Source organism: Narcine bancroftii, chromosome 6 (assembly GCF_036971445.1).
Source record: "Narcine bancroftii isolate sNarBan1 chromosome 6, sNarBan1.hap1, whole genome shotgun sequence".
In the NCBI taxonomy this organism is placed as follows: domain Eukaryota; kingdom Metazoa; phylum Chordata; class Chondrichthyes; order Torpediniformes; family Narcinidae; genus Narcine; species Narcine bancroftii.
In genome coordinates this window covers 238,710,725-238,730,680 of record NC_091474.1, presented here as the reverse complement: position 1 = coordinate 238,730,680, position 19,956 = coordinate 238,710,725, and the positions used below count along the sequence as shown (strand labels likewise).

General features: G+C 42.4%; 1 protein-coding gene across 6 annotated transcripts in view; it reads right to left on the bottom strand.

The window, feature by feature from the left end:
- The window catches only part of kif6 (kinesin family member 6), a 645,381-nt gene that overhangs the window by 511,178 nt on the left and 114,247 nt on the right, over positions 1-19,956 (bottom strand). The gene's annotated exons all lie outside the window — the stretch shown is intronic.

Sequence of the window (19,956 nt, the reverse complement as noted above, 5' to 3'; positions counted from 1 at the left end):
AACCCTCAGTCCCATTGACATGTTGAGCAATTGTTCTACAGCCTCTCTCACTTAACCACATGCTACTATTAGGCTAACTAGGTAGACGCCTTGACCGTAGACTTCAGAGGGATGCTGTTGAAGTGAGATTCCTACAGCTCCAGCATCTTTGCATCATGAATGACGTGGTTCTGACTTGCACACTATAAGCACGCGCGTTAGTCTGGTAAAAGAGAGGGAGGAAGTGGTACGGCGCACGTCGAATGTCACATCAGGCATTGCATCCATCACTTAGCCTGCTCAGCACTCCCCCGTGCTCAACCCAGCCTAGGGCGCAAAATAAACTGACACCAGTTCTGACCACGTGCTTCCTGTGATGTGGCAACCAGAACTTCACACAATATTCTAGGTGCGGTCTTGGCAACATCTTGTACAGCTGTAACTTCACATCCCAACTATTGTATTCGATGTCCGATAAAGGCAAGCTTCTTCACTACCTCATCCACCTGTTTTGCCACTTTCAGGGAACTCTGGACTTGTACCCCTAGATATCTCAGTTCCACAACATACTTTATCATTCACTTTATAAGTCTTGCTCTAGTTTAGCATCCCAATATGCCACACTTTGACTCAGATGAGTTAAATTCCATCTGCCGTTCCTTTGCCCTACTCTGTCAGTTGAGCTAGATCCTGTTGTAACCTTGGACAACTTTCTTCGTTGTTCACTAATCCACTGATGTTGGTGTCATTGGCAAACTATACCTAGAGGGAGAGGGAGAATTGAGAGTAGGCAAACAGAAACAGGAGAAGTTAGTTGGAGAGGGGCCCAGATGGAGCATTAGGTGCTGCTCTTCCAATTTACAGGTGGCCTTGATTTGATAATACATGAGGCCATAGACCGACATGTCAGAGGGGGAGTGGGGTGCAGTTTTGAAATGGTTGCCCAAAGGGACATCCCTGTCACTGGTGCAGACAGGGTGAAGGAGCTCAGTGCTACATCCAGTCTCTCTGATATAGGCCACAATGGGAGCACCAGATCCAGTAGATGACGCCTACAAATTCACGTGAAGTGTTGCTGTTTGGGGCCCAGAATGGCGGAGAGGAAGGAGGGGCAGCCACAAGGGAAGGTGCCAAGGGGGTGATTGGTGGGAAGGGATGAGTGAACGAGGGAGTCACGAAGGGAGCAGTCCCAATGTACAGTGAAGAGGGGAGGAGAGGGGAAGATGTGTCTGTAGCTATGATCTTGTTGTAGGTGATGCACATTGTGGAGGATAATGTGTTGGATGCAGAGGCTGGTGGGATGGTCAGTGAGGCAAGGGGAATCTTGTTGTTGTATCTAGAGGCAGAGGGGGAACAGGGCAGATAAGCAGGAAATTGAGGAGATGCAGGTAAGGGCTGAGTTGATGGTGTGTGGTGAATATCTGCCAAGCTGCCTGTCTCCCCTCTGGCTAGCCTAGCTGTACTAACATTGGCTGTGCATTATCTCTACTATTAAGGACACTCCCCTTGGATATAACTGTATATGTCTTTCTGCTAATAAAATTATTGTTGGACCACATCGTCTTTGTCTACTTCATCAACTGGGACTTCACTTTTATTAGCAGAAATGGATGCAGCCCTCAAGCCAGAACGGCTGATAATCAACCAGTCTGCCCTGAGGGCCAGAGAAATTTTCAACCACTGGATTGGTTGTTTCGAATATTACATGGCTCGAAACAATGTGGTCGATGAGGCGATACAGTGGGGCCACCTGAACTCTCTGCTGGGTGAGGTCCCTTTCACCGTAACACAAGGAGCCACCACTCTGGCTATAGCCCGGGAACGTCTGACTGCTTACAATGCAGCGCCACGGAATGTGGTTCTTCCTCGACACCAGTTGCTGACTAGATGCAAGAAACCCAGGGAAAGTGATGCTGCCTATGTATTGGCCCTCGACTCGCTGGCAAATGAATGTGATGTCAGGGCAGTCAATGTGTAACAACACCGCAATGCCTTGAAGTTGCATGCTTCAGTCAACGGGATTGACTCCAGTTACATCCGAAAGAGGCTGCTGGAGACGGAGCCCTTAACCTACAACCGGGCAGTCACTCTAGCCAAAACACTGAGAAGTGCCATGCAGTCCAGTGAAATTCTAGAAACCGAAAAGGAAACATCCAGGAGTGCTGGAACCCCGAAGGAAAGAAAAGGGCAAACTCCTGAAAAATGTTACTTCTGTGATAAGAGCTGGCACCCCAGACAGAAGTGCCCGGCTCGATTTGCTACCTGCAGCTATTGTGGGAAACTCGGCCACTTCGCTAAAGCGTGTAAGGCGAAAAGTACTCCCACTGATAAGAAGCACCAAGAAAATGCATCCTGGAGCTGCAAGAATCGAAGATAGACTCGGGGAGTAGCTACATCCATGAGAAAGTTGCCAGAGCCTTAAATTTGCGGAGATATCTAGCGAACTGAAAGATATCGATGGCTTGTAGTGAACTTACAAAAACTGTACAGGACAAGTGTAAAGATACTTTAAATTTGCAGGGACATTGCCTTGCTGATGTGTGGCTCTTTATTTTGCTGGAGCTCTGTGCCCCTGTGGTACTGGGGTTAGATATTCAATCTCAGATGAACAGTGTAGTGTTAAATTTTGGTGGGCCACTACCCACACTTACCATCCCCCACGCTAGTTACTGAGGTCTGTCCGCATTAAAGATCAAAGCTCCTCCCCTTTTCAGTGATTTATCCCCTGAGTGTCAGCCGATTGCCACTAAGAGCCGTTCTTACAGCAAAGAGGATCGTGACTTTATCAGAGTGGAGACTCAGGAGACTGCTTAAAGGGGGAGTAATTGAACCTAGTAAGAGTCCGTGGCGGGCCCAGGTAGTAGTCGTGAAAAATCACACTAAGAGACAACTGGCTATTGACTACAGCCAGACAATCAACCGTTACACTAACCTGGATGCCTACCATTGTAAGGTAAAACATCATGAGATGGGAATATGTAAGGAGTTACCCTGTACAGGGCTGTAACAAGATGTGAATGCATCCTTGTACTTACAAGATAAGAGAGACATTGATGGATTGAGAGGCAGGAAGCTAGCAGGGAAAGGATAGCAACAGTTTTAGTCATTGGACAAGTAATGATATGATGATGTTCTAAGCACGTATCCAAGGGTATAAAAAATCACCATTTTGCTGATAACGGCAGAATGCATTCTCCGACTAACATGGTTAGTTGCAAGTGTTACAATCCGGTAATAAAGAACAAAGAACCCTGATTTCGACTCAGTCTGGTGTTTGTCTCACTCATTTATGAACAAAGCAGACCTAACACCCTCTGCCACGCATCAATGAAATGAATAATCAGATAGCGCAATACAAAGTGTACTCCACTATCGACCTCAAAGCAGCTTATCACCAAATCCCCATTAAGAAAAGGGAACGGGCCTATACGGCTTTTGAGGCTGACGGGGGGGGGGGTTATACCAGTTTAAAAGGGTACGCAGGAGACCAGGGTTCAATTCCCCGCCAGGGAGCCAATTGAAGTGCCAGTTGATGAAGTAGACAAAGACGATGTCGTCAAACAATAATCATGGCTTTTATTAGCAGAAACTCATGGTACAATAATGAAAGACAATAGATGCATATACAGTTATATCCAAGGGGAGTGTCCTTAACAGTAGAGATAATGCACAGCCAATGTTAGTACAGCAAGGCTCGCCAGAGAGAGACAGGCAACTTGGCAGATATTCACCACATGCTGGTAGAGGGGAAGCCACATTTTTGGAAGAAGGAGGACATTTTAGACTGGAAGACCTCAGCTTGGGAGCAGATACGACAGAGATGGAGAAATTTTAAAAAAAAAGAACAGTATACTTGTAGGGGACTAGGTGTGAAGAAGTGTAATCGAGATACTGGTAGGTTGTTAAAAAATGTCTGTAGAAAGCTTGTCTCCCAAGATGGAGACAAAGAGATCAAGAAAGGGAAGAGTGTTGCTGGAGAAGGACCAAGTGAATTTGAGCTCATTATGCGTTGGCAGCACCAAGGTAGTCATCAGTGTAGCAGAAGAAGAGTTGAGGAGCCTTGCCTGTATAGGCTTGCACCATGGATTGCTTCACAAAGCCAACAGAAAGGCAAGCATAGCTGGGACCCATCTTTATGTAGCAGAGATATTGGATATACATAACCAATATTTCAGGCCTAAACCCTTTGTCAAGGTATAAGGAAAAATCAGGCAGATGCATGAATAAACTAGTGGGGGGTGGGGGGAGGAACTCTCAGGCCCACATAAGAGGATGTGGGTGGGAGAGCAGAAGAGAAACAGCTGAAAAGTGATGGGGGGGGAAACAGCTCTCTGAATGGAGAAGGAATGAGAGTAGAACTGGAGGAAAGGAGACAGATGGATGGGGAAGAGAGGGAGATGGCAAGAACTGAATGAACACCGGAGAAGTCAATGTTAGTGTCATCTGGTTGGAGATGGCCCGAACGGAATTTTTTTTGTCAACTACAATCACAGCATCTACACACTTTTCTTGTTTAAATCAGTTCATTCTTATCATCTGCTGTTGATAGTGAAAGTAATTTCCTCTTTCTTTTGTACCCTTTAAGAGATTATTTCTTTATTGTGAGGCGCGCACCACGAGCAAGGCCAACATTTAATGCCCATCCTCAGCTGCCACTGCGGATGATCCAAGGTCCATTCTCAGGTCAGTCATATCAGTGAACCTAAAGTCTCATAACAGCCAGATCAGGCAAGGATGGCAGACTTCCAAGCATGCCAGTAAACTAGATGAGTTGTCACAATAATTTCATGGTCATCCTAACTAAGAAAATTATTTGTTTGTAATTCTACATCAGTACCCTGAAGTTAAATTCCACACATGCCATGGTGGGATTTACACTCAGGGCTCTAGATTGTAGGTTCAGTAATGTAGCAGCTGCACCTCAGCCACAAACCACGGGCATAGGATTACGAATCCCCACAAAATTTTGGCAACCAACTTCAGAAATACTTGAAAGCAACACACTTTCATTGAAATATAATTTGATTGCTTTGATTTATAATTGAAGACAAGAAATTCAAAAGCAAGTGCCAATCCAAACGGGAACTTTATTGTCATGCAACTGTAATCCAAAAAAGCATCATCATTTGTTCTGCCTCTCCCAGCCAGCAGAAGGACTCCAGCTGCTACCACAGCAGATACACATAAATACTTAGCAAATTGTCAAGAGTCCCCTAAACAGCTTCGAAGGCAAACCGATCTCACACCAGTGTGTGGAGTTTGCGTCGACTCTAGTTGCTTGCAGCCATCTTCCAGGTGCGAGTTGAAAGATGAAGTCCATGGAGTTTTACAGCATAGAAGCAGGCCCTGCAGCCCAACTTGACCATCTTGCCCTAGTTATATGATCAAATTTGTCCCATCTGAGAGGAAACTAGGTTTATTTTACAACTGGCCAGATTAAAATAGGGTGTCTCTGACTTTCCCCACCTTTGTACAAGGCTCCAATGAAATTTATCTCACATTTTCTATTTCCTTGTTGATGATCATTCTACCAGTAAATCAAACAAGGAAATACAATCAGCATCGAACAGAAGTTAAAAAAATAGTACAATATGCATTACAACAAAATGTAAAATTAAAACCAACAACAACACTATTCTACGTCGAATTGTTAAGAAGGACTGATTTCACAAAGTTACCACTCAGCGCCGTGACTCAGTGTTCAACATAAGTCACAGCTTCGTTCAAAAAAAAACACTTTGTGAGCCTACTGGTGCGCGATCGAAGGCTCCTGTAGCGTCGGTCCGATGGGAGAAGAGTGAATAGTCTGTAATTTGGGTATGTCGTGTCTTTGATAATGTTTCTCGCAGTACCCCGACATCGTTTCCGCTAGATTTTTTCGATGGTAGGCAATTGGATTCCAATAAACAGTTTGGCAGTTTTCACTACCCACTGGGGTGCCTTTTGATCTTGTCCAATACAGTTCCAATACCACGCCGAAATACCATATGTTACCACGCTCTCAACTGTGCACCTATAGAAATCCAACAGTATCCCGGGACAGAGGTGGATCTTCCTCGTGCTTCTTAAAATATAAAGATGCTGCAGTGCCTTTTTAATCTGATTTGAAGAGTTCAAGGACCAAGTGAGATCTTCAGAGATATGGTCACCAAGGAACTTAACACTCCGTAAATGCTCCATCGATGTAAATCGGGATGCGAGGGTGATGATCTCCCTGGTCTTCTGAGTGCGGAGGGTCGAGTAGTTATCGGCACACCACAAGGCCAGGAGCTGAGGTTCATCCCTATAGGCTGTTTCATCGTCCTCTTTAATCAGACCTTCCACCACGATGTCCTCTGTGAACTTGATTAAATTTGCAATATATAGAGGAACTCAGTCGGAGGTAAAGAGGAATTGCAAAAGGGGGGTCAACACACAACCCTGCACCACGCCGGCCGGTGTTCAAAATAAGAATGGAAGAGAAAATATTGCCCAACTTAACAGATTGAGGTCTGTTAGAAAGGAAGTCCAAAATCCGATTGCAAAGAGATGGGCTGATACCATGCAGACCAAGTTTGGTTATCAGCTTCGAGGGGACAGTAGTGTTGAAAGCCGAGCTATAGTCGATAAATAGCATTCCAACATCGGAGTTCGAGCTCTCCAAATAAGTCAAAGAAGAGGGAAGGACTGTTGAAGTGGCATCCTCGGTTGACCTGTTGGTACGGTAGGTGAATTGATGAGAATCCATAGTGACCGGCAAACAGGATTTCAGATGAGAGAAAACCAACCTCTCAAATCACTTGGCGGTGATGGGGATGAGTGAAACTGGACGATAGTCATGTATACTCATCGCGTTAGAGTGATTCGACACAGGCACGATGGTAGTAGTCTTAAAGCTTGTTCGAATAACTGCCTGGGCGAGGAACAGACTGAAAATGGGAAAGTCACTGGAATGGCTTTGCTTCAATAAGTTGGAGAAATTTCAAATGATGTTCTTGCGATTATCTCTAGCTATAGCAAGAAAATGTATAGCTGTTTCATGGAAAGATCAAATAGAGCTTATTTTACAAAGGTGGCATTCAGAAATGTGGTCTTGTATACCAATGGAGAAGATGATGTATCATTTACGGGATAAATATTATGTATTCATAATATTTAAGATTTGGAGCTCATATTCGGATTATTCTAATTTGAAAATTTGAGACTGGTCATGTGTGCAGCTGGACCTTCAAAAATATAATAAATGAATGACTTAAGTTATTCTCCTTATCTCTGTCTTTTATCTTTAGGGAGTAGATGGGGTAGAATTTGGTGAAAAGGAGGGTTAGAGTTAAGGGGGTGGGTGACTAGGGTTTTTTTTTTCTTATTAAGATTTTTGTAGTCTTTTTTAGGTTTTTTTCTATGTAAGGTTTTTTAACACTTTGTTAACATTTTAATTTTGTCATGGTGGTTGTTGCTTTGTTTTCTAATAAATAAAATATTTTTTTAAAAAAAGGAACAGACTGAAAATGTCTGTAAAAACCCCGGCTGACGGTTCTGCACAGGCTCAAAGCACATGGCCGATATGTCACCTAGACCACCCTACTCAGAGTGGCCCATACATCGATGATGGAGATTGAGGGAGGTATTTCATCAGGTAAAGATCTACCTTGAAAGTGACCTCCTTATTCTCTTGGCCAAAGCAAGCATAAAAGTAGTTAAGGTCCTCAGAGAATTTTAGGGAGACACAATTAGGATGAGGCACAATACCAGATGATTTATAATCTGTGATCATCTGTATACCCTGCTATATGCGCTGAGGGTACAACAATAAGAAATGGTCTTCAATCTTTTGTTCATATGTTTAGCCCAAGGGACTCCCCTCCTTAAGTCAGTCCTGGCTAATCCATAAGTTTCCTGGTCACCAGATCTGAAGGCTGAATCTTTGTCTTTGAGCAAACGGCAAACCTCACTCTTCATCCACAGCTTTTGGTTAGCAAATACTTTTATTTTCTTCTGTGGTCTCAACACCTGTTGATCTACTCAAGAACAGAGTTGGTATTTGAATCGATGTCAACCTGAGAACGTATGAACAGCAAGAACACTCCAGTCTGTATGTTGTTGAAGAACAAAGTCAGCACCCTCCAGCCAGATCTTAATTGTCTTAATTGCAGGTTTTACCCATTTGATGACTGGGCAGTACTTGGGGATCATAAACAATGAGAGATGGTCAGCCTGACCCAACTGAGGGAGGGTAGTGGTTTTGTAAGTATCAGCCACGTTTGTATAAACCTGATCTAAGGTTTTATTACCCCTCATATTACACGTTATATGTTGATGGAATCTTGGAAGCACAGGACATAAGTTAAAGGCATTAAAGTCAACAGCCACAATAAAGGCTCCATCTGGATGTAATGTCTGCAACTTGCACTGAGGTCTGCTGATAGCATTTGCATCCGGAGGTACAGAAACTGCTATAGCAATGATAATTGTAAATTCTCTTGGTCGATAAAAAGGCCTGCACTTAATCGTCAGGTATTCCAGATCTGCAGAGCAATGAGGGTCAGCAATAATAGAGTTAGTTCGTGGACCATAGTCGATTTACATAGATGCACAACCCACTTCCTTTGCTTTTTCCCGTCACTGCTGCTATTCTGTCAGCCCAAAACACTGTTTGACCTTCCAATTCCACCACGTTGTCTGGTACCCTGCTATTAAGCCATGTCTCTGTGAAAACCATTACATTGCAGTCTGTGTGAGAACCCAGGTCTTCAATTCATCCAGTTTGCTCAGTAGAGACAGACCATGAACAAGGGAAATACTCGGTAATGCTGGGCTGAGTAGTTTTCGTCATAGCGTGGCATGCAGTCCTTCATGCTTTCCCCATGATCTTGACGCCGAACCCTTCCAATCGGGGTGAATTGAATGCAAGTCCGTGGTGTTCGGTCTAACACTGAGGGGATTTGATCAAATTTAACTGGGCTCTGTGGATGATCCAAACCTGGATCACTGCAGTCCTGATAAACATCCAAAAGTGTCTGCCTGCTGCCGCTGTGATTTGCACAGTTAAATCTAACAAACATACAAAACGCAAGCAAGTACTTCGACGTTATTTTCCAAATTCCTGTCAGACACTGAGCCTCGCGATGTGCACACGCCGCCAAGACATTCCAAATCATTTCAGGTCAAATGACTTCATCTTCATTGAAGAGGAGAGTTGCAGGAGGTGCACTGGATGATAACTACAAGTTCAAAATTTCTTCACGACACGTGCCTGGAAAACCTGTCACCAGTTGTTGTTCGTTGTCCATTTGAAATCTCTTCCCATCCTTCTGAATCAAAAATAAGAACATGATAAATTCGAGCAAGAGTCATCCATCTGGCCAATCAAGCCTGCTCCACCATTCAGTAAAATCATAGTTGATTTCACCGTGGACTCAGCTCCACTTATCCACCTGTTCCCAATAGCCCCTAAGTCGCCTATTATTCAAACAATCTATCCACTTTTAATACATCTAAATGAGTCAATGAAACTACTGTTTCATTGGGCAGATAATTTCGCAGAATCAATATGATTAGAGTGAAAAGTAAGCCTTCAATATTTTACAGGCAAAATTCATGTGAAAACTGTTTCATTATTTGTACATAATTTATTTCAAACCAACCATGGGATGAATTACAACTCAGACGGTAATCGTTCTCAAAAAATGACTTGAGACCCAGGATTCGGGCGTTCTGAGAATGATATATTTTTTAACACAGAAGAGTACAAGTTCATACTTGCAGAATTTTGGCCCGTAGGTTTTAGACCAAATTGCGGTTTTAGAATCAAAGATGGTCAGGCATGAAATTGGAGTCAAAGAGATCAACCAGCAAACTAAATGGCAGAGCAAGCTAAAGGAGCCTAATTCTTATAATTTTTCAAACAAAACGATGATGAATTGACTGATGACAGAGGCTTCAGGTTTTCCATGTACATGTCACCCAGAAATTTTGAACTTGTAGTTATCATCCAATGCACTTACTGCAACTCTCCTCTACAATGAAGCTGAAGTTATCTGACCTGAAATGATTTGGAATGTCAGCTCTTTTGGAACTTTTCAGAACCAGAATTTATTCTCATGAACACATCATGAAATTCATGGTTTTGAAATTTGTTACAGGGCAAATATTTTGCGACAAAACTACATTTAAAAATAAATTCGTGCAAAAATAAGAGAAAGTGAGGTAGTGTCTGTGGTTCATTGTCCATTCGAAATCTGATGGTGGAAGGGATAAAGCAGGGTGTTTGTCTTCAGACTCCTGTACCTCGTTCCTGATGGTCTCACGTTATACGTTGTATTATTGCACACTCTAAGCAAATCTTGAATGTTGACATGATTTCACAAATGGTCTGACCTCTAAGATATAATTTTATGTTCATGTTCATGTTTATATTTTGACCATATTCAGCTTATGTGCATGTTCCAGTCTTTACTTCACACTCTTTGTAATAGGCTGCTTTGTTCCTTTTGTTTTTCACATTTTTATCCTTGACTGCTGTTTCACTTAATATGTTCATTTTCTGTCGACCCATATACTGTTTGGGAGGCTTGATGTTGCTGCAGTTGCGCCTCAGAGCTCCAGGGACTTTGTTCGATCCTGACACCCGATGTCTGTGTGGAAGCTTCATTAGCTCCTGAGTTTCTGCAGGGGTGCTCCTTCCCTAGATATGCTGGTGGGTCAACCAACCACTTCTGTGTAGGTTAGTGGCGAAAAAAAAAATCAGTGAAGTGTTTATGGAATAAGTTGCAGAATCACAAAGAATGTAGGGAGGTTGTGGGTTAATTGTGTGTAATTGAGCAGCGCAGGCTCGTAGTACAAAAGGGCCTGTTAAGATATATATATTGATACAGTGTGTGTATGTGTGTATAAACACACACACACATTATTGATTTTTAATGTAATTTTTAAATAAAAAATAAGGAAGATGGAACCAATGCGATTGCTCAACTGGGACTCAGCATGGATCTGATACTTCTTTCTATGCCACATTAAGCAAATGTTTTGCTTTTAAGACCTCTTTCTAACAAAACTTTCAGTATTATGTGTCACATTTGTGGCCCGAAATGTGAAGTTAATAAAACATCAAACACAAGTTTTATCAGGTAAACTTCTCAGTGACTTTATTTTCTAGTTTCCTTTGTTCTCCTGCTTGTGCTCTTATCTCCCTCTCATACCACGTGACTTCTGGTACATCTCATACATATTCATTATCATGACATTATGTACAATTCTTTCTTTCTTTGGCTTGGCTTCGCGGACGAAGATTTATGGAGGGGTAAATGTCCACATCTGCTGCAGGCTCGCTGGTGACTGACAAGTCTGATCCGGGACAGGCAGACCCGGTTGCAGCGGTTGCAAGGGAAAATTGGATGGGTATTGGGTTTTTCCTCCTTTGTCTTTTGTCAGTGAGGTGGGCTCTGCGGTCTTCTTCAAAGGAGGAACTGTGAGGCACCAAGATGCTCGGTTGGAGGCGAGATCAGCCCACTGGCGGTGGTCAATGTGGCAGGCACCAAGAGATTTCTTTAAGCAGTCCTTGACCCTCTTCTTTGGTACAATTATAGCACGTAAAAAACACACATTGGGATAAACTAAAAGACACATCGTTAGCATTACAATAAAAAAAATTGTTTTCAACTGGCATTGGACCAAAAGGAACTGGAAACAATACAGTAAAGGATGGGAAAAGGGCAGAAATGAAGGTAACATCCAAAGTAAAATGTGTCAGAGTTGGGCCATAAATGGATAGCAGCTGGGAGCAATGGTGACCATAAGTTCAAACAGTGGTGAATATATTAAATGATGAGACGCAGCGCCATGCACTATGCACTGATATTCTTTCTTGCTGCAGCCAAACAGGTTCTTCGTGAAAAAACTACAATCACATACGTTAAATTAAATTAGATAATAAATTCAAGTTAATCAATATTCGGTTACCATATAGCAAGAGAGAAAAAAAAACCTATTGGTATTTGTTTGTGCTGTCAGAGCCACCATGATTAGTGTAAAAATGTTCAAGCATCTGATCATCAGAATTCATATGGAGCCTGTGTTCCGAGGAACAGACGAGGCAATGACGGAATTAATCAGTAAGCTTTCCACGTGCAGCCATGGAAGCTTGATAGAGAATTGGTGTGCTTTCTTCATGGTTGCCTCAATGTGCTTATCCTAACCCTCTAATGAACAGCTTTCCTCCTCAGAGGAAGGTAATCAGGAGTGATTTCTGTGGTCCAGATTTACTCTAATCCAACACCAGTCAGATCCCAAGGGATGTTTGGACTAGAGAGTTTCAACCTGGACCAACAGCACAATATGCAGAAAACACAGTGTAATATTGGTATTTAATTACCAGAATGGAGGACCATCGCCTTCCCAAGATCGTGTTATATGGCGAGCTCTCCACTGGCCACCGAGACAGAGGTGCACCAAAGAAGAGGTACAAGGACTGCCTAAAGAAATCTCTTGGTGTCTGCCACATTGACCACCGCCAGTGGGCTGATATCGCCTCATCTTGGCACCTCACAGTTCGGCGGGCAGCAACCTCCTTTGAAGAAGACCGCAGAGCCCACCTCACTGACAAGACAGAGGAGGAAAAACCCAACACCCAACCCCAACCAACCAATTTTCCCTTGCAACTGCTGCAACCGTGCCTGCCTGTCCTACATCGGACTTGTCAGTCACCAACGAGCCTGCAGCTGATGTGGACATACCCCTCCATAAAACTTTGTCCACGAAGCCAAGCCAAGCAAACCACATTAAATAATTTGGTCTCGCCCCAAACAGAGACATCTAAACAATATATCTGACAGATTCCAGTCAGGTTAGAAGGCCCACCATACCACAGAGCCAGCCTGACTAAGAGTATACAATGACCTGCTCCTCGCCACTGACTCAGGGAGTTCTGCCATTCTAATTCTCCTGGACCTTAGCGCAGAGTTCGATACTGTGGATCACGCTATTTTAATAGATCGCCTCCTGCAGAGGTTTGGTGTCGATGGCACGGCCCTGAACTGGTTTAAATCTTATCTTAGTGATAGGACTTTTTCAGTCAACATTGGCAAATTTTCATCCTCCTCGGATACCCTTCCAGCAGGGTTCCCACAAGGGTCTACTCTGGCCCCCATTCTCTTCTCCTTATACATGCTTCCCCTTAGCCATATCATCCAAAACCACGGCATCTCCTTCCAATGCTACGCTGATGATATTTCCCCTGAAACTCAATGATCGAGCAAAGATAACCAGCCTCAACAACCGCCTGGAAGACATAAAGTGCTGGATGGCTCAAACCTTCCTGCAGCTAAACGAAGGCAAATCCGAGACCATCCCCTCAACTCCACCAAAAGCATCTCCAATACTCTTGGTAACTTATCCACCCTCATCACACCACACATCAAATCCTTTGGTGTGATATTCGATTCCACCTTCAAGTTTGACAAACAAGCCAATGCTGAAGTAAAAACTAACTTTCTCCAGCTCTGCACTATTGCCAAAATAAAATAATTCCTGTTGCTAAGACCTCAAGAAAGTTATCCATGCCCTAATTTTCTCCCAGTTAAACTACTCCCTATAGACGGGAATTAGTCAGTTGTCGTTATCCCATCTGTAACTTGAGCAGAACGCTGCAGCAATGCTCCTGACAGGAGCTAAGAAAAGGGACCATATCACCCCTGTTCTGGCCTCCCTTCAATGGCTGCCAGTACAGCTAAGAATAGTTTTTAAAGTTTGTGGTGGAACACGGTAATGCAGGTGGGGACCTCACTGGACTGCTCAGGCTGGCCTGCCTCCAATCTAGTAACTCCTCCCTGTAGTTTCCCAATAAAGGCTGAGAGCCCAAGTTTCCTCCCTCAATTCCAGCCTTGGATCTGGGCATGTAGTTATACGCTGGATGTTTCAGGACATTAAAGCTTTTCATCACGTCCTTTGTGTTTGCGTGAGGTTATGGATCTTGCGACAAAGTTCTCCAGTTTGTTTACAAAGGCCTTAAGTGATTAGCCCCCTCCTACATCACCGATCTCCAAACACCCTACTCCACTTCATGACCCCTCAGATCAGCCAATTTAGGGCAGTTGGTTGTTCTGTGCTCAAATTGCATTCTCAGGGGAGGTCTCACCTTCGCTATTGCAGCCCCCAAACTGTGGTGCAACATTCCTCCCTCCATCAAATCAGCCCCTTCTTTTAACTCTTTTGAATCCAGATTGAAATTGTATTTTTACTTGCAAGTGTTTTGAGGTGATAGTGGATCGTCACCATGTTGTATGTACAATCCTGAACCCCAGGTGACCATTTTATACTGCACTTTAAATAGCTGCTTAAGTTAAGGCGTAATTTATGATCTGTACAGCACTTCGGTCAATGTGAGTTCTTTCAAATGTGCTATATAATAAACTAAACTAAACTACCTCACCTTCTCTATCTTGTTTTCTTTCTTTCCCAGGTTTCAAACCTGAGACGTTAACAGTTTCTCTCTCTAGAGGGCATAACCTGACATTCTGAGTATTTCTAGCATTTCCTGTTTTATTCAACCATTTTTTTACCTTGTCAATTACATTCAAAAGCATACGGGATGTAGGTTGATGAGGTTTAAATTGGGCGGCAGGGACTCCTGGCCCAAAATGGCCTGTTACCGACCATGCTGTACGTCTAAATTTATAATTTTTCAATTTTAAAAACTAGGTGGCATCCTAGCTTGTATTTCTTGAGGTCAACTGGCAAAAAGGAAAATGAAAAGTGCACAATCTGAAGAAAAGTGGTGAAATATGATCCAATGTTTCAGTTATTAGTAGATTTCATCTTTGTCTTTGGGTTACTTTGTTACAATTGGTTGTGAACAAAAGCTTCGTCAAGATCTGACAAGCTCAACATTGTCTGACCGAGTTTGATAGGTTTTGATTGCATTATTTTACCACTGGTTTGTCAAGATGTTTGACAGCTTAATAGATGAAGTGCAGAGCAGGGCCAAAGATTATTTAAAATCATTGTTCCAGAGACATGTAAAATAATATTATAGTCTAAATAATTCCTCGTAGAAACAGTTCAGCAAGAACATCTGCAGATTCTGGGGTCGAGGGCAATACACAAAAATGCTGGAGAAACTCAGCAGGTCACACAGCATCCACAGGAAGTAAAGGGTAACCAATGTTGGCATGAAACAGGGAAGTCTGCAGACACTGTGATTATAGTGAAATCTCAGAGTAAATGCTGGAGAAACCCAGCCGGTCTCGCAGCATATCTATCTTTAACTCCTATGGGCGCTGTGAGACCGGCTGGGTTCCTCCAGCATTTACTCTGTGTTTTTACTGAAATGTTGGTTGTCTTTTATTTCCTATAGGTGCTGTGTGACCTCATAAAGGCAGGGTGTCCTTTGAAGAAACAGTGAACAAGATGTCTATTCATATTAAAGTTTGTAAGAATGGCAGATGTATTACACATGGGAGGTGGTTCCATTGAGTAAAGTAAGATTTTTAAGAGATTAGTAGATACCAAATTGTAGTTTTCTCAGGGTGGAGAATCTCGAGTTGCACGGCACCATTTCAGAACAAGAGTTCATCAATATAGCAAAAGGTTAAAAGTATTATATTTAAAGAGAACATTGTAAGTTCTTTTCCACAGAATGCTAGCGATACATTTAGATTCTTTAAAGTCTTTAGATCTAAGAGAACCGTGACAATTCCATGGCAAATTTTTGAAAGGTACAAGTATAACAGGGTTGTTGTCATGGATGACTTCAACTTCCTTAATATTGCTTGGCATCTCCTTAATGCCAAGGGTTTGGATGAGGAAGGATTTATTAGGTTTGTTCAAAAAATTAAAATTTCTGACACACTATGTGGACAGAGTGACAAAGGGGAAGGCCATACTGGATCTAGCGCAGATTTTTCGGTGACCACAACTCCCCGAGCTTTAGCACAGCCAGGGACAATGACAGGAGCGGATGATATGGGTAAGTATTGAATTGAGGAAGGGGTAATTATAATGGTATTAAGCAGGAACTTGAAAGCATTAATGGGAACAGATGCTGTGAGGGAAATGCACAATAGAAATGTCCAGGTTGCATGAGGAACTACTTGCACAATTCTGGATAGATTTGTCCCGCTGAAACAAGGAAAGGATTGTTGGACAAAGGAGTCATGGTTGACAAGACAGGTGGAACATTTGGTCAAAAGGAAGAAGGAAGGTGAAGGAAGCAAAAAAAACAAACTTGGAGGGCCTTTGAGAAATATCCCAGGAAAAAAAATTAAAAAGGACTGAAGAGAGCCAGGGGGCATTAGAAGACCTTGATAAGTAGGATTCAAGAACGCTCCAAGCTATTTTGCTTGTGTGTGAAGAACAGGAGAATGACTGGAGTGAGCGTAAGACCACTCAAGAGATAGGGCAAGACCGTAATGAAAGCTTTGCTTCAGTGTTCACTAGAGAGAGAGGCCTGGAGCTTCTGAAATATATCAGAATGCCTTAGGCTCGAATGAGATAAATCCTAAGTTCTACAGGAAATGAGGGAAGAGAATGATGGGGCATTGATGATGATCGTTGCATCCTCCTTAGTCACAAAAGCAGGTAACAGAGGATTGGACGATGTCAAACGTTGTTCCGTTGTTCAAAAAGGTAATAGGGAGAATCCTGGGAATTACAGACAGTGAGTCTTATGTCAGTAGTGAGCAAACTATTGAAGAGGATTTTTCGTTGCAGGATTCATGAGCATTTGGAGCAGCAAAACCTTATTAGAAATAGTCAGCATGGCTTTGTGAGGGGTAGGCCATGCCTCACAAACCTAAATGAGTTTTTCAAGGAGGTCATAAATAATTGTGACATGCCACTAGGCACCAGCCAGAATATGTCCTGACTTCTCCCATCTGAATGGGCTGACCATTGACAGCCTTGCTAAATGCTTGACTAAAACTCTTCTTATATCCCACATCCACTATTCTACCTTCATCGATCTATTTATGACCTCCTTGTCTGTTCTGGGACATTGGCTCTTTGTGATTTTTTTTATAAATGACTTGGACGAAGAAGTGGAATGGTGGGTCAGTAAGTTTGCAGGTAACATGAAGGTTGGAGGTGCTATGGATTGTGTTGATATTTGTAATAGATTACAACGGGTTAAAAACAGAAATGCAGAGTTAGGTAGAGAAATGGCAGATGGAGTTCAATCCAGAAAAGTGTGACATGGTGCACTTTGAAAGATCGAAACCTGAATCCGAAGCACAAGAAGGTGTATGATATGTGGTCTATCCATTAGAGGGTGATTGAGTTCAAGAACTGAAGGAGGGAAGGGTTAGATTGATCGTACGATATGTTTATATAGGTCGGCACAACATCATGGGCCAAAGAGCCTGTATTGTGCTGTACTGTTTCCATAGAATAAGTTGGAGTTGGGGTTAGTGTTAGGGTTAGGGATAGGGATATTTGGTGAAATGGATTGCACTGATTTGCCTCATAGAGTTTTAGAATCATAAAGCATGGAAATAACCACTGTGACCTAAACTGTCCATGCCAACCAAAGATGTCCACCCTGCACTTGTCCTCCCTGCCAATATTCCTCTGAACACATACTACCTATATATCTGTCCCAATGTTTATTAGATGTTGCAAAAGAACCTGCTTCAACTAGCAGTCTGTTCCATACACCCAACACCCTCTGTGTAAAAGGTTACCTTTCCAGTTCCAATTTAATCTCTCCACTCTCACCTTAAACCAATGTCTTTTCTTTTCCAATTCTACAAATCTAGGCAAAAGACTCTCTGTATTCACCTGATCTATTTTTCTCATGATTTTGCACATCCCTCATGATATCACCCCTCATCCTCCTACACGTGGAGGAATAAAGCCCGAGCCTATTCAACCTCTCCCTCTAGCTCAGGCCCGATAGCCCTGGCAATATGCTCATAAATCTTCTCAGCACCCTCTTCAGCTTGACAACATCTTCCCTGTCATACTGCGACTTTCGCGATTTGGAAGGTTGAGAGAATAGTCCGCTTGCACTCTTAAAATATTAGGAGAATTAATGTGAAAGGTATAGAGATCTTATCACTCATGAGACATTTTTCAAGGGGCAAAATCTTTAAATTAGAATTGAGGCCATTTGGAAATGGAATCAGAAAATTACATTATTTGCAAAGATGGTGGAAATCTATGTTGTTGAACAAGAAAATCTGTAGATGGTGGGGACGACGACGATGTGTTGGAAAAACTCAGCTGTTCACACAGCATCTATAGAAAGTGAATGATAACCAACGTTTAGGGCCTGGGCTCTTCAGTGGGTATAAGAACATCTATAACTCCATTCAACAGAAGGGTGTTGATGCTGGGTGAACCCAAGTGTCCAAGATTTTGATCAATAAGTATTTTAAAGGTATCAGAAAATGTGGAGCAAATACAAGTTAATGGAATTGTGATGCAAATCAGCCACACTTACAGTAGATGTGTTTTGAGATGGGTTATTACCAAGCTGGAGATAATTTGCCAACATTGAGCTCATGTGTCACTTATTCAGACTCTTGATCTGTGGGTTCTCCTGTGCTCTCATTGTTAGTCTTCATGGAATGAAATAAGTTGGTTATAAAACATAAGTGATGATCTGCTGGGAATTCTTCTCATTCGTATGAAAACCTCAGCTATGTCATATTTGCTCCCTGTGGGTGTTCCCCGTTTGCGGTAAAAAAAAATTTCTCCATCTTTTAATTACCACAAATGAAGCATTCTGAAAATAGGCCACGCACATCTGACACACATGTTTCACATTCTGGTTTAGAGCTGCTTGGCACACAAAATCATATTGGTGACTGTGGGGTTAGAGACCAACCTTTTCACACAAAATCATATTGGTGACTGTGGGGTTAGAGACCAACCTTTTCACACAAAATCATATTGGTGACTGTGGGGTTAGAGACCAACCTTTTCACACAAAATCATATTGGTGACTGTGGGATTAGAGACCAACCTTTTCACACAAAATCATATTGGTGACTGTGGGGTTAGAGACCAACCTTTTCACACAAAATCATATTGGTGACTGTGGGATTAGAGACCAACCTTTTCACACAAAATCATATTGGTGACTGTGGGGTTAGAGACCAACCTTTTCACACAAAATCATATTGGTGACTGTGGGATTAGAGACCAACCTTTTCACACAAAATCATATTGGTGACTGTGGGGTTAGAGACCAACCTTTTCACACAAAATCATATTGGTGACTGTGGGGTTAGAGACCAACCTTTTCACACAAAATCATATTGGTGACTGTGGGGTTAGAGACCAACCTTTTCACACAAAATCATATTGGTGACTGTGGGATTAGAGACCAACCTTTTCACACAAAATCATATTGGTGACTGTGGGGTTAGAGACCAACCTTTTCACACAAAATCATATTGGTGACTGTGGGGTTAGAGACCAACCTTTTCACACAAAATCATATTGGTGACTGTGGGGTTAGAGACCAACCTTTTCACACAAAATCATATTGGTGACTGTGGGATTAGAGACCAACCTTTTCACACAAAATCATATTGGTGACTGTGGGATTAGAGACCAACCTTTTCACACAAAATCATATTGGTGACTGTGGGGTTAGAGACCAACCTTTTCTTACCTGAAAAGGTTAAATTTCTCCTTATATTTTACATTGCCAGATACACACCTCTAACAAAATGTCTGAATGGAAAGGAACAATTTTTTATTCAATTTTTATTTTTATAAAGGCATGCTTAAAGAGATTAAAGGGGAGCACAATTCTTAACTAAATTAAATGCTGCAGCCAATTTTCAGTTTCTCTGTTAGATGTGGTGGTGATGGCTAGAAATAGCCTGTTACAACTATTTTTTTTAATTGTGGGGCAAGTCTCGTGAAACTACAGAGGGATCGATGAAAAAAGTCTTTAATAACCTGATGCAAATTCTTTACTGCTGCTTCTCCAAACGGTATGCAATTAAAATAGCTGTGAAAACCAATCACCATTCTGGCTTGAATCCTGCCCAC